Genomic DNA, 11,159 nt, shown 5'->3' with positions numbered 1-11,159 from the left:
ACCACCAGAAGCATCATCTTTAAACAAGTAAAACATGTAAGGAAAAGGACAGGGAAAAGTAACAGTCAGATGTGACACGTACAGCAGCGACAACTTTTCTCAAATATGCTTTGTTTGCTCATAGTTTAGTCTTTCAAGGAGGCTCATCTGAAATCTCAGACAACCCAGAAAGTGGTTGTGGGGGATCATGGGAGGATGTAAATGATCCGCCCACGCATTCTCAAACGGATCCAAGATTTCATTTCAACCTCCCTGCAGCAAACAAACACCCAGGTGTTCCTTTTACCAATCCTTTAATATAGCTTAGTATGTAAAGGCAACAACTTCTCTCTGCACTCCTCCCTGGGAAAAAAGAATCCTGTCTTCAAGTGGTACAAGGATGTAGTGTATATAGGGCTTACCATTGAAGGAAAGAAACAAGGTGACACAAATGGGAAATGAACTGCACTGGAGTGGCTCCCATACAACTGAGCAACAGCATTGTCCCACACCGCTGTTTGACTGATTGGAAGTGCCGGGCACAATGTGTCTGTAAAGAAGTCAGCCCATTGAATGAAGACATGGGTCATTGATCTCCCCAAAGCATCTCTCTAAAGCTGAGATTAAGCTCTCTGTAATGTGGTGGACTTGATAGATAGAGATAGACAGATGTACCTGTACTGGTGGGGACTATGACTGAGAACTTCCCCTGGGAGTTGGATTCTAGCTCTATCAAAGACATGATTTCCCCCCAGGTCAGTCAGGGGTTGAAGGTAATCAAGTGGACTTTAGGAAGTTAATGTAAGGTAGAATTATTTTCCTCAGGGGGGAAAGCTTCTCAAGATCAATTGTGTACCATCTGTATATCTGTCATTTCCATTGAGCTGAATGTGAATGTGCTGTCATATACTGCAACAAAGTAGACAATTAAAATGATTCATTCAATAGCTATTACAAGTATAGTAGTTGACTATTTCTGATGAAAATGTGGTGGTAAAAAAGACTCCATGTGGTCTGTGTTGTGTTTACAGTGAAAAATAAAGACCTTGGTGTGTCTGGATTCTAAACAAACCATTCTGAAAACATGCCGTTTGCCGTTTGAATGCGAAAGTGTTACAGGAGGGGGTCGCAGTTCTCCAGGATGGAGAAGCAGAGACGTCTGTGCCAGGGACGTTGCCTGTACTGCGGCCAGGCAAGTTACCACTGCGACTCATGCCCGGAGAAGCCGGGAAACGGGAGGGCTCGCTAATATCGGGAGGGGTGCTAGCGAAACCGAAACCCAACACCAGAGACTCCCAGACTTTTCTCCCCGTCAGGGTTCAGTGGGCCCCGCTGCGCGTCGGGCGCATGCACTGGTGGATTCGGGGGCCGTGGGAAACCTGATGGACATGGGGCTGGCCCAATGGTGGAGCGTTCCGTTACTCTCCCTCTCCGAGCCGGTTCTGGTCATGGGCCGGGAGGCTGGCCATGGGGTCGGGCTTCATCACCCGGTGCACTGTCCCCGTTCATGTCCGGGTGGCAGGGGGGCTATGGGAGGATATCCAGTTTTTCATTGCGGACTCTCCGGAGTGTCCGCTCATCCTCGTGCACCCCTGGCTGGTCGCCCACAAACTCCTGATAAACTGGTCCACGGGGCGGCTCATCCTGGAGGGAGGTGCCGTCTCTGTCCTGTTTCGGTCTCCACCGACCACTCATCAGCCCAAACCACCATCCCAGACCACCTACCAGTCCTCACCTCTTCCCCAGGTCCTGCACTCTGAACCGTCTACCACCCTAGCGGCGGTTGCCACCGGGAGGACGGCGGCTACAGACTCCGTTACCAGCCCAGACCTGGCAGGCGTTCCCCGGGAGTATTGGGATCTGGGGGAGGTGTTTAGTAAGAGGCGTGCCAAGGGCCTACCTCCTCACAGGTCATATGACTGCGTTATCGATCACCTGCCGGGCGCCATGCCCACAGGAGGCCGATTGTTTTCCTTGTCTCGGCCGGAGACGCTGGCCATGAGGGAGTATATTGACGAGGCACTCGTCGAGGGTCACATCCGTCCCTCTACCTCACCCATGGACGCGGGCTTCTTCTTCGTGGGGAAAAAGGACGGTGGGCAGCGGCCGTGCATTGATTACAGGGCGCTCAACGACATCAGGGTTAAGAACCGCTACCCACTGCCCCTGATGACGACAGCGTTCGAGTCATTGCGGGGAGCCCGGTTCTTCACCAAGCTGGACTTACAAAATGCCTACAACCTGGTGAGAATTCGGGAGGGGGACGAGTGGAAGACGGCTTTTAACACACCCAGCGGGCATTACAAGTACCAAGTCATGCCGTTCGGTCTAGCCAACGCGCCTGCAGTGTTCCAGGCATTGGTCAATGACGTGCTCCGGGACCTGGTGGGCATTGTTCTTCACCAGGTTCCGGTTCACGATCTCATACCGTCCGGATCTCAAACCTGACGCGCTCTCCCGGCAGTTCGACCCCGTGGACCTGGTGGAGAGGGACGACCCCATTGTCCCCAACGCCCTGATTGCTGCCCCAGTTTTGTGGGGAATCGATAGGCTGGTCAGAGCAGCGCTACGGCGGGAGCCCGATCCAGGCGGAGGTCCATCGGGGGCTGCGCGCTCGCGACTGCTTCAGTGGGCGCACGTATCCGACCTCACCAGCCATCCGGGTGGCTCCAGGACGTTGGAGTTCCTGCGTAGGAGGTTCTGGTGGCCATCAGCTAAGGGGGATACGCACGCCTTCGTGGCTGCTTGCCCGGTGTGCGCGCGCATGAAGAACTCATGTCAGCCCACGGCAGGGCTGCCCCGACCCCTGCCTATCCCCACGCGCCCCTGGTCCTACATCTCGCTGGATTTCATTTCCGCCCTACCCCCCTCTGATGGATACACAGTCATCCTGGTCGTTGTGGACCCGTTTTCGAAGGCTGCCCACTTCATTCCCCTTCTCAAACTCCCGTCAGCCCGGGAGACGGCTAAATTGGTGGGGCAGCACGTTTTCGGCGTCCATAGCCTTCCCCAAAATGTGGTGTCAGATCGAGGTCCTCAGTTCGCCTCCAGGTTCTGGAAGGCGTTCGCCACCTGCCTCGGTGCTTCCGTCAGCTTTTCTTGCAGCTTCCAACCCCAGTTGAACGGGCAGACGGAGCGCGTCATCCAGGATCTGGAGGGGGTGAAGAGGAGCTACGCCTCCAGCAACCCAGCTACGTGGAATCAGCGACTGGTGTGGGCGGAGTACGCCCACAACACCCTTCTCTGCTCGTCCACCGGCCTGTCCCTCTTCCAGTGCCAATACGGGTACCATCACCCCTTATTACCCGAGCAAGAGGAGGAGGCGGCGGTCCCGTCGGTCCAGGCCCACATCAGTCACTGTCGTCGCACCTGGAGGCAGGTACGGTCAGGTCTCAACATCAGGCCAACCGCAGGTGTGGCTCTCTGTCCCGGGAAGGAGGGGAAGATCCCGTGTGGAGTCCAGAAAGCTGTCCCCCTGGTTCATCGGGCCATTCAGAGTGGTCCGGCGATTCAACCGAGTGGACTACTGCCTGCAACTTCTCCCCACCATGCGGGTGCATCCCACTTTCCAAATGTCCCTCCTCAAGCCCGTCGCCACCTGTCCCCTGGCTCCCCCTCCTCGTCCTGTTCCCCCGATGTGCCTCGTCGGAGGGCAGCCGGCTTTTACTGTGGACCGGATCCTGGACTGCCGGAGGGTGGGGAGGGGTTTCCAATTTCTGGTGGACTGGGAGGGTTCTGGGCTGGAGGAGTGTTCCTGGGTGCCCAGGAGGGACATTCTGGCCCCAGGGCTGATAACAACATTCTGTCGCCTCCACCCGGAGGCACCGAGGTGAACGGCTGGGGCCATTCGTTGGGGGGGGCACTGTTACAGGAGGGGGTCGCATTTCCGGAGTGACCCACTAGGTGTCATCCTCCGACAACCTTAGGCACCTCCTCACTCACAGTCTGGACTAATCATTATCCTATTGGTGTCACCTGTGTCTACCTGTTCACCTGTGTATTTATGCCCTCACTTCCCTGTCTTCCATTGCTCTGTTTTCTCTGCTCGTTTCTCGATGCCAAACAATACAGTCGTGGTCAAAAGTTTTGAGAATGACACAAATACTAATTTTCACAAAGTCTGCTGCCTCAGTTTTGATGATGGCAATTTGCATATACAGTGGGGAAGAAAAGTATTTAGTCAGCCACCAATTGTGCAAGTTCTCCCACTTAAAAAGATGAGAGAGGCCTATAATTTTCATCATAGGTACACGTCAACTATGACAGACAAAATGAGAAAAACTATTCCAGAAAATCACATTGTAGGATTTTTTATGAATTTATTTGCAAATTATGGTGGAAAATAAGTATTTGGTCAATAACAAAAGTTTCTCAATACTTTGTTATATACCCTTTGTTGGCAATGACACAGGTCAAACGTTTTCTGTAAGTCTTCACAAGGTTTTCACACACTGTTGCTGGTATTTTGGCCCATTCCTCCATGCAGATCTCCTCTAGAGCAGTGATGTTTTGGGGCTGTCGTTGGGCAACACGGACTTTCAACTCCCTCCAAAGATTTTCTATGGGGTTGAGATCTGGAGACTGGCTAGGCCACTCCAGGACCTTGAAATGCTTCTTACGAAGCCACTCCTTCATTGCCCGGGCGGTGTGTTTGGGATCATTGTCATGCTGAAAGACCCAGCCACGTTTCATCTTCAATGCCCTTGCTGATGGATAGGTTTTCACTCAAAATCTCACGATACATGGCCCCATTCATTCTTTCCTTTACACGGATCAGTCGTCCTGGTCCCTTTGCAGAAAAACAGCCCCAAAGCATGATGTTTCCACCCCCATGCTTCACAGTAGGTATGGTGTTCTTTGGATGCAACTCAGCATTCTTTGTCCTCCAAACACGACGAATTGAGTTTTTACCAAAAAGTTCTATTTTGGTTTCATCTGACCATATGACATTCTCCCAATCCTCTTCTGGATCATCCAAATGCACTCTAGCAAACTTCAGACGGGCCTGGACATGTACTGGCTTAAGCAGGGGGACACGTCTGCCACTGCAGGATTTGAGTCCCTGGCGGCGTAGTGTGTTACTGATGGTAGGCTTTGTTATTTTGGTCCCAGCTCTCTGCAGGTCATTCACTAGGTCCCCCGTGTGGTTCTGGGCTTTTGCTCACCGTTCTTGTGATCATTTTGACCCCACGGGTGAGATCTTGCGTGGAGCCCCAGATCGAGGGAGATTATCAGTGGTCTTGTATGTCTTCCATTTCCTAATAATTGCTCCCACAGTTGATTTCTTCAAACCAAGCTGCTTACCTATTGCAGATTCAGTCTTCCCAGCCTGGTGCAGGTCTACAATTTTGTTTCTGGTGTCCTTTAACAGCTCTTTGGTCTTGGCCATAGTGGAGTTTGGAGTGTGACTGTTTGAGGTTGTGGACAGGTGTCTTTTATACTGATAACAAGTTCAAACAGGTGCCATTAATACAGGTAACGAGTGGAGGACAGAGGAGCCTCTTAAAGAAGAAGTTACAGGTCTGTGAGAGCCAGAAATCTTGCTTATTTGTAGGTGACCATATACTTATTTTCCACCATAATTTGCAAATAAATTCATTAAAAATCCTACAATGTGATTTTCTGGAGAAAAAAAATCTCAATTTGTCTGTCATAGTTGACGTGTACCTATGATGAAAATTACAGGCCTCTCTCATCTTTTTAAGTGGGAGAACATGCACAATTGGTGGCTGACTAAATACTTTTTTTCCCCACTGTACTCCAGAATGTCATGAAGAGTGATCAGATGAATTGCAATTAATTGCAAAGTCCCTCTTTGCCACGAAAATGAACTTAATCCCCCAAAAACATTTCCACTGCATTTCAGCCCTGCCACAAAAGGACCAGCTGCCATCATGTCAGTGATTCTCTCATTAACACAGGTGAGAGTGTTGACGAGGACAAGGCTGGAGATAAATCTGTCATGCTGATTGAGTTAGAATAACAGACTGGAAGCTTTAAAAGGAGGGTGGTGCTTGAAATCATTGTTCTTCCTCTGTTAACCATGGTTACCTGGTTACAAAAATATCTCATAACACTGAAGCAGCAAACTTTGTGAAGACCAATACTTGTGTCATTCTCTTGTGTACTAATCAGTGACTGATCGCAAGACCTATGTACAGGTACTTGTGAAGTGTTCTCCCTGTTTCATTGTTGTTTTCAGTCGTAGTTATTATTTCATATGTTTGCTGTCAGCCTGTTTTTGGAGACCAATTTGCTCCTCCTTTATTTTACATTTTCCTCATTTAGCAGACGCTCTTATCCAGAGCGACTTACAGTTAGTGAATGCATACATGTTTTTTTTTGTTTTTTTCATACTGGACCCCTGTGGTAAACGAACCCACATCCCTGCCGGCCAAACCCTCCCCTACCTTGGACGACCTTGGACGACGGCTGCGACAGAGCCTGGACTCGAACCAGGATCTCTAGTGGCACAGCTAGCACTGCGATGCAGTGCCTTAGACCACTGCGCCACAGGATACAAGTCCATTATTTTGTATCCTGGTTTTGGGACCATCAGTAAAGATCCTTGTTTCACCATCTCTGCCTACTGCCTACTGTCTATCCTGCACCGCACCTGGGTCACACCTCACACCAACCCTTACAGAAAGCCGTTAAATTCAGCAATTTACAGTAGCTACATGTTTGCCCCTCAGTGATAAACAACACTGAAAACTGAACCTCAGACAGGATCTGTAAGATTGTACTTGATAAGATGTTGTACAGAGAGTCTCATCCAGAACACTATAATATTGTTATGCACATTTAATTTAACGAGCATAACAGAAACGCTATGATATAAACCCATAAAGATTCAATAATATAGCCTCGCTTTTGCATGTTCTATCTAAATTATGAAACATTCCATATTCATGAAAAATGTATAGATGACGATATTATGTGTTTTTCTTGGAAAACTGCCAAACAGAAATGCAGTTTGGAGGGAAAGTTTAATTCAAAGCAAGACTTAAGTCAGTGAATCATAGCATATACTGGGTTAAACATCTAAACAACACTGACAAATGTTGGATGACACATTTTACTTTATCGTACAGTTTAAGTGGAATTTTGTCTATTTTCAAGATATAAATATCTCTCTGACTGACGAATGGCTATCTTCCTTTCCTATAGCTAGGAAGGACAAGGACACCGAGGATACTTTTATTCACTTACTTGGAGGACTTGACTTTGACAAATATCAAACATTCAAACAGAAAATGAAATGGAGACAAACATGAAATAGCCCACTATTGGGGTGATTTAAATATCATTTGCATAGCATAAGTCTTGATTAGTGTGGACTTCTATGATGTAGGCCAGGGATCATCAACTAGATTCAGCCATGTGCCGATTTTTTCTTGAGCGGATGGTCAGGAGGCCGGAACATAATTACAAATAATTTGTACACTGCAAATTGACCGCAAGAAGCCCAAACAGATATAATATTTGACTAAAACATAATAATTTCAAACCTTGCTTACATTCATATACGTTTACATATATTGCTCTATTAAAATAACTTGGAGCTGATGTGCTGGGGGCCAAATAAAATCACCGCGGGCCACCAGTTGGGGAACCCTGACATAGGGGTTTCCCTATTGAGCTTGAACAGCCCTATCCAGTCGCCAACCTGTTTATCTGAAGAGAGCTCAATAGGGAAGCTTGGCAGTATGATTATAATAAGCAACAAGTGTTGTTTGGAGATGGTGGAGAGATAATGTTCCACACACACACACACATACACACACAGGAGCGTGCCTGCACACACACGCACTCACAAACACACACACACACTACATCACAGGCTACCGTAATTAGCACTCCTCTCTAAGAGTTGGCTGGCCTCAGACACAATCCATGTCTCAATAGTCTCAATGCTTAAAAATCCTTAACCTGTCTCCTCCCCTTCATCTGCACTGACTGAAGTGGATTTAACAGGTGACATCAACAAGGGATCATAGCTTTCATCTGGATTCACCTGGTCAGTCTGTCATGGAAAGATCAGGTGTTCCTAATGTTTTGTACACTCAGTGTTGTTTGAGGCATAATGTAATATCGCTTAATATCGTTTACAGTTTACAGTTTAGTCATTTAGCAGACGCTCTCATCCAGAGCGACTTCCAATTAGTGAGTGCATACATTTTTTATACTGGCCCCCGTGGGAACTATAAGGTATCTAAACGCAGGTGATATAACTAAAATGGTTAAATGTCACTATTTGACATTATTCTAATGATACCATGTTGGCTAAGAGTTACTGTACTTGTAGTTCTTGTAGTGATATCTTAATCTGCAATATGATTGCATGTCACATTCATCCGTTTCTCTAAGAAAGGTAAAAGGTAAATTAACCTCATCACTGATCTTGTAAAATGTCCATAATAAACTCGATCAACCTCATCACTGATCTTGTAAAATGTCCATAATAAACTCGATCAACCCTTTTACGTATCTATTCAAGACAAAATACACATTTATCTTTCCCTGCATAGCTAAAAGCAACAGAGCTGCTGCCCTTGATGTACACAGACCGTAATCACGCAGCTCAGGAAATCAGTGCACTCTCTCAGTGTCTGTGTCCGAAATGCACCGTATTCCCGATACTAATGGTCAAAAGTAGTGCAATATATAGGGGAAAGGTGCCATTTCAGGAGCAGCAAGTGGTTATTAGGTCACTCTGTAGTCAGCAGTGGTAGATATAGAATGAATTATTGAGTAACTAGTTTTCCACGTAACGGTCATCTGCAATTCAAATCTCTGTGTACAGCAAGGTTCAAATCTCTGTGTAGGATATAATTATTCCAAAGATCCTTGTTACACAGTTTGGAATAGTTCTAGTAACCTCTTATAGAGGCAATCTCTCCGAAACTATTGTCTTGTTCATTCCTGCGCTGAATTTGTTTATCCCATCTAATTTGACTCCATTCCATTTAATCTCAGACAGACTTCAGATGGACTTTCTCGACCTCTGTTTTCAGGTTAATAACTTGTTCAACCCTCTCCACCTGAGGTCCTTCATACACAAGGGGAACCTGGGGACAACAACAGTGCCATCGTATGGTGGCCAAAAAACATCTGTCGTAAATATTCTAAATTGTTCTAGTCTCGATGCATCTAGGGTAGTGCTATGACTGGTACGTGTTGAAAGAACTTCAGCTCATTCTGATATGCACAAAGGTAGTTTTGACACAGAGTTTAAGTAGTCAGACTGAATTTCTGAAGTGGTTCAACGAATGCAGCAGCTATTATAAGACTCCAGTCACCCAAGTCATAGACTGTTCTCTCTGCTACCGCACGGCAAGCTGTACCGGAGCGCCAAGTCTAGAACCAAAAGGCTCCTTAACAGCTTCTACCCCCAAGCCAAACAATTAATCAAATGGCCACCTGGACTATTTACATTGACCCCCCCCTTATCTATGTATAGTCACTTTACCCATACCTACATGTACAAATTACCTCGACAAACCTGTACCCCCGCACATTGACTCAGTACCGGTACCCCCTGTATATAGCCTCGTTATAGTTATTATATTGTGTTGATTTTTATTTTTGACTTAAATAAATTTTGACTTAGTAAATATTTCCTTAACTCTATTTCTTGAACTGCATTGTTGGTAAAGGGCTTGTAAATAAGCATTTCACGGTGCATGTGACAAATACGATTTGGTTTGATTTGATTGGTTGTTCAACCGCCTCGAGAGTTATTTAAGTACAGTCCTCCATGTACCTTTCAGTGTATTTTCCACTGCAGCTTGAAGTGGAATCAAATCCTGCCTGACAAAGCAATCACTAGAAGTCTGGGATCCAATTTCAAACGGCTCCATTGTGTCTCAGGGTGTTGCACTCCCCAACAGTCAAGATTTTCAATTAGATATTTTATGACAAGAGCAACGAGCCATCTGTGTAATCCTTGCAGTCATCTGGTCTGCAAGCTCCTTACTCATTTCAGCTTGCATTATGCAGAGCTTGCCTTAAACCCCCTTTCCCAAATAAATCTGATCCCTCAAGTCAAAGGGGACTACTTAAATGGGGTAAAGAAGGTAGATTATGATAATACGCAATGGACAAATTTCACTAAATTCCACAGCCAGAGATAAAGACAAAAGTCTGGCCTTTCCAAGTTTTCATCAATCAATTTAATTTGTTTTTGCTGGATGACGAAAGAGCTGTCATTTAAATTACTCAAACCTCAAACATTGACAGAATCGTAGATACATTTACCCAGAACTATTGCAGTCTGATATTCCATTGGCTATTTATAATTCAACCATGATTGACACATCAAGACTGCCCAGTCATTGTGTCCATTATACATTTCAACCCACACTATTCAGACACTCCCTGAATAAACTCCCAAACACAGTCCTCCTCACATTTTATCCCTGTCATGTTATGACAAGGACTTATGCAGCCAATCAGCGCATCTAGCCTGGACCAGCTCCATCATCGCCATTAGCCAGAGAAGCAGTATATCGACTGGAGAATACAGCTTAACTCTGCAACATGCCACAGCAACCAGGTTGAATTTATGACTATTTGGTGGGCTGAAATAGCCAGAGCAACATTCCTGCCCATGTTGATTTGTGCAGGCGGCTTCTCTGGCAGCCAGCATATGACCATGATTGAAAGTTACCCTGTGCATGGCTGCCATGACAGATCCTGGGACGTCATCAAGCCATTCGGCCCCAGATCTTAGTAGCTGACAATGGCCCTAACACTGACCCAGTCTGCCTCTTGTCACAGCTCATAAACCATGGGCCGCTCAAAGAGAAGCGAGAGAGAAAAGAGATTGTCACCTTTCCACCATCACAAGACTGTCTCTCCTGTCTCCCCACACTGCCGCGGTGACATTAGCCATGGTCGTTTTTTGGCTGCAGGCAATTAGATAATGGGGCAGTATTAGCGAGGTGTAAAATACTGTAAATCCTTCTACAGTAAGCACTGTGTGACTAAAGGCATGGCTTACACTTCGAAATAAAATATATTTTCAGAGGTTGCCGATGGGCATCTGTTGCTAGGCTGATGCTTTACTATTTATGCTTTTCATTTCAGCTCGTTGAGGAGACAAACTGAATCATCACGAGCAGGGTAACGAGGTGAAAGTAAAGAGCATCTGGAGGGCAGACACCTAAACTGTGTGT

Source organism: Coregonus clupeaformis, chromosome 5, assembly GCF_020615455.1.
Source record: "Coregonus clupeaformis isolate EN_2021a chromosome 5, ASM2061545v1, whole genome shotgun sequence".
Classification (NCBI taxonomy): domain Eukaryota; kingdom Metazoa; phylum Chordata; class Actinopteri; order Salmoniformes; family Salmonidae; genus Coregonus; species Coregonus clupeaformis.
This window is presented reverse-complemented; position numbering follows the sequence as displayed.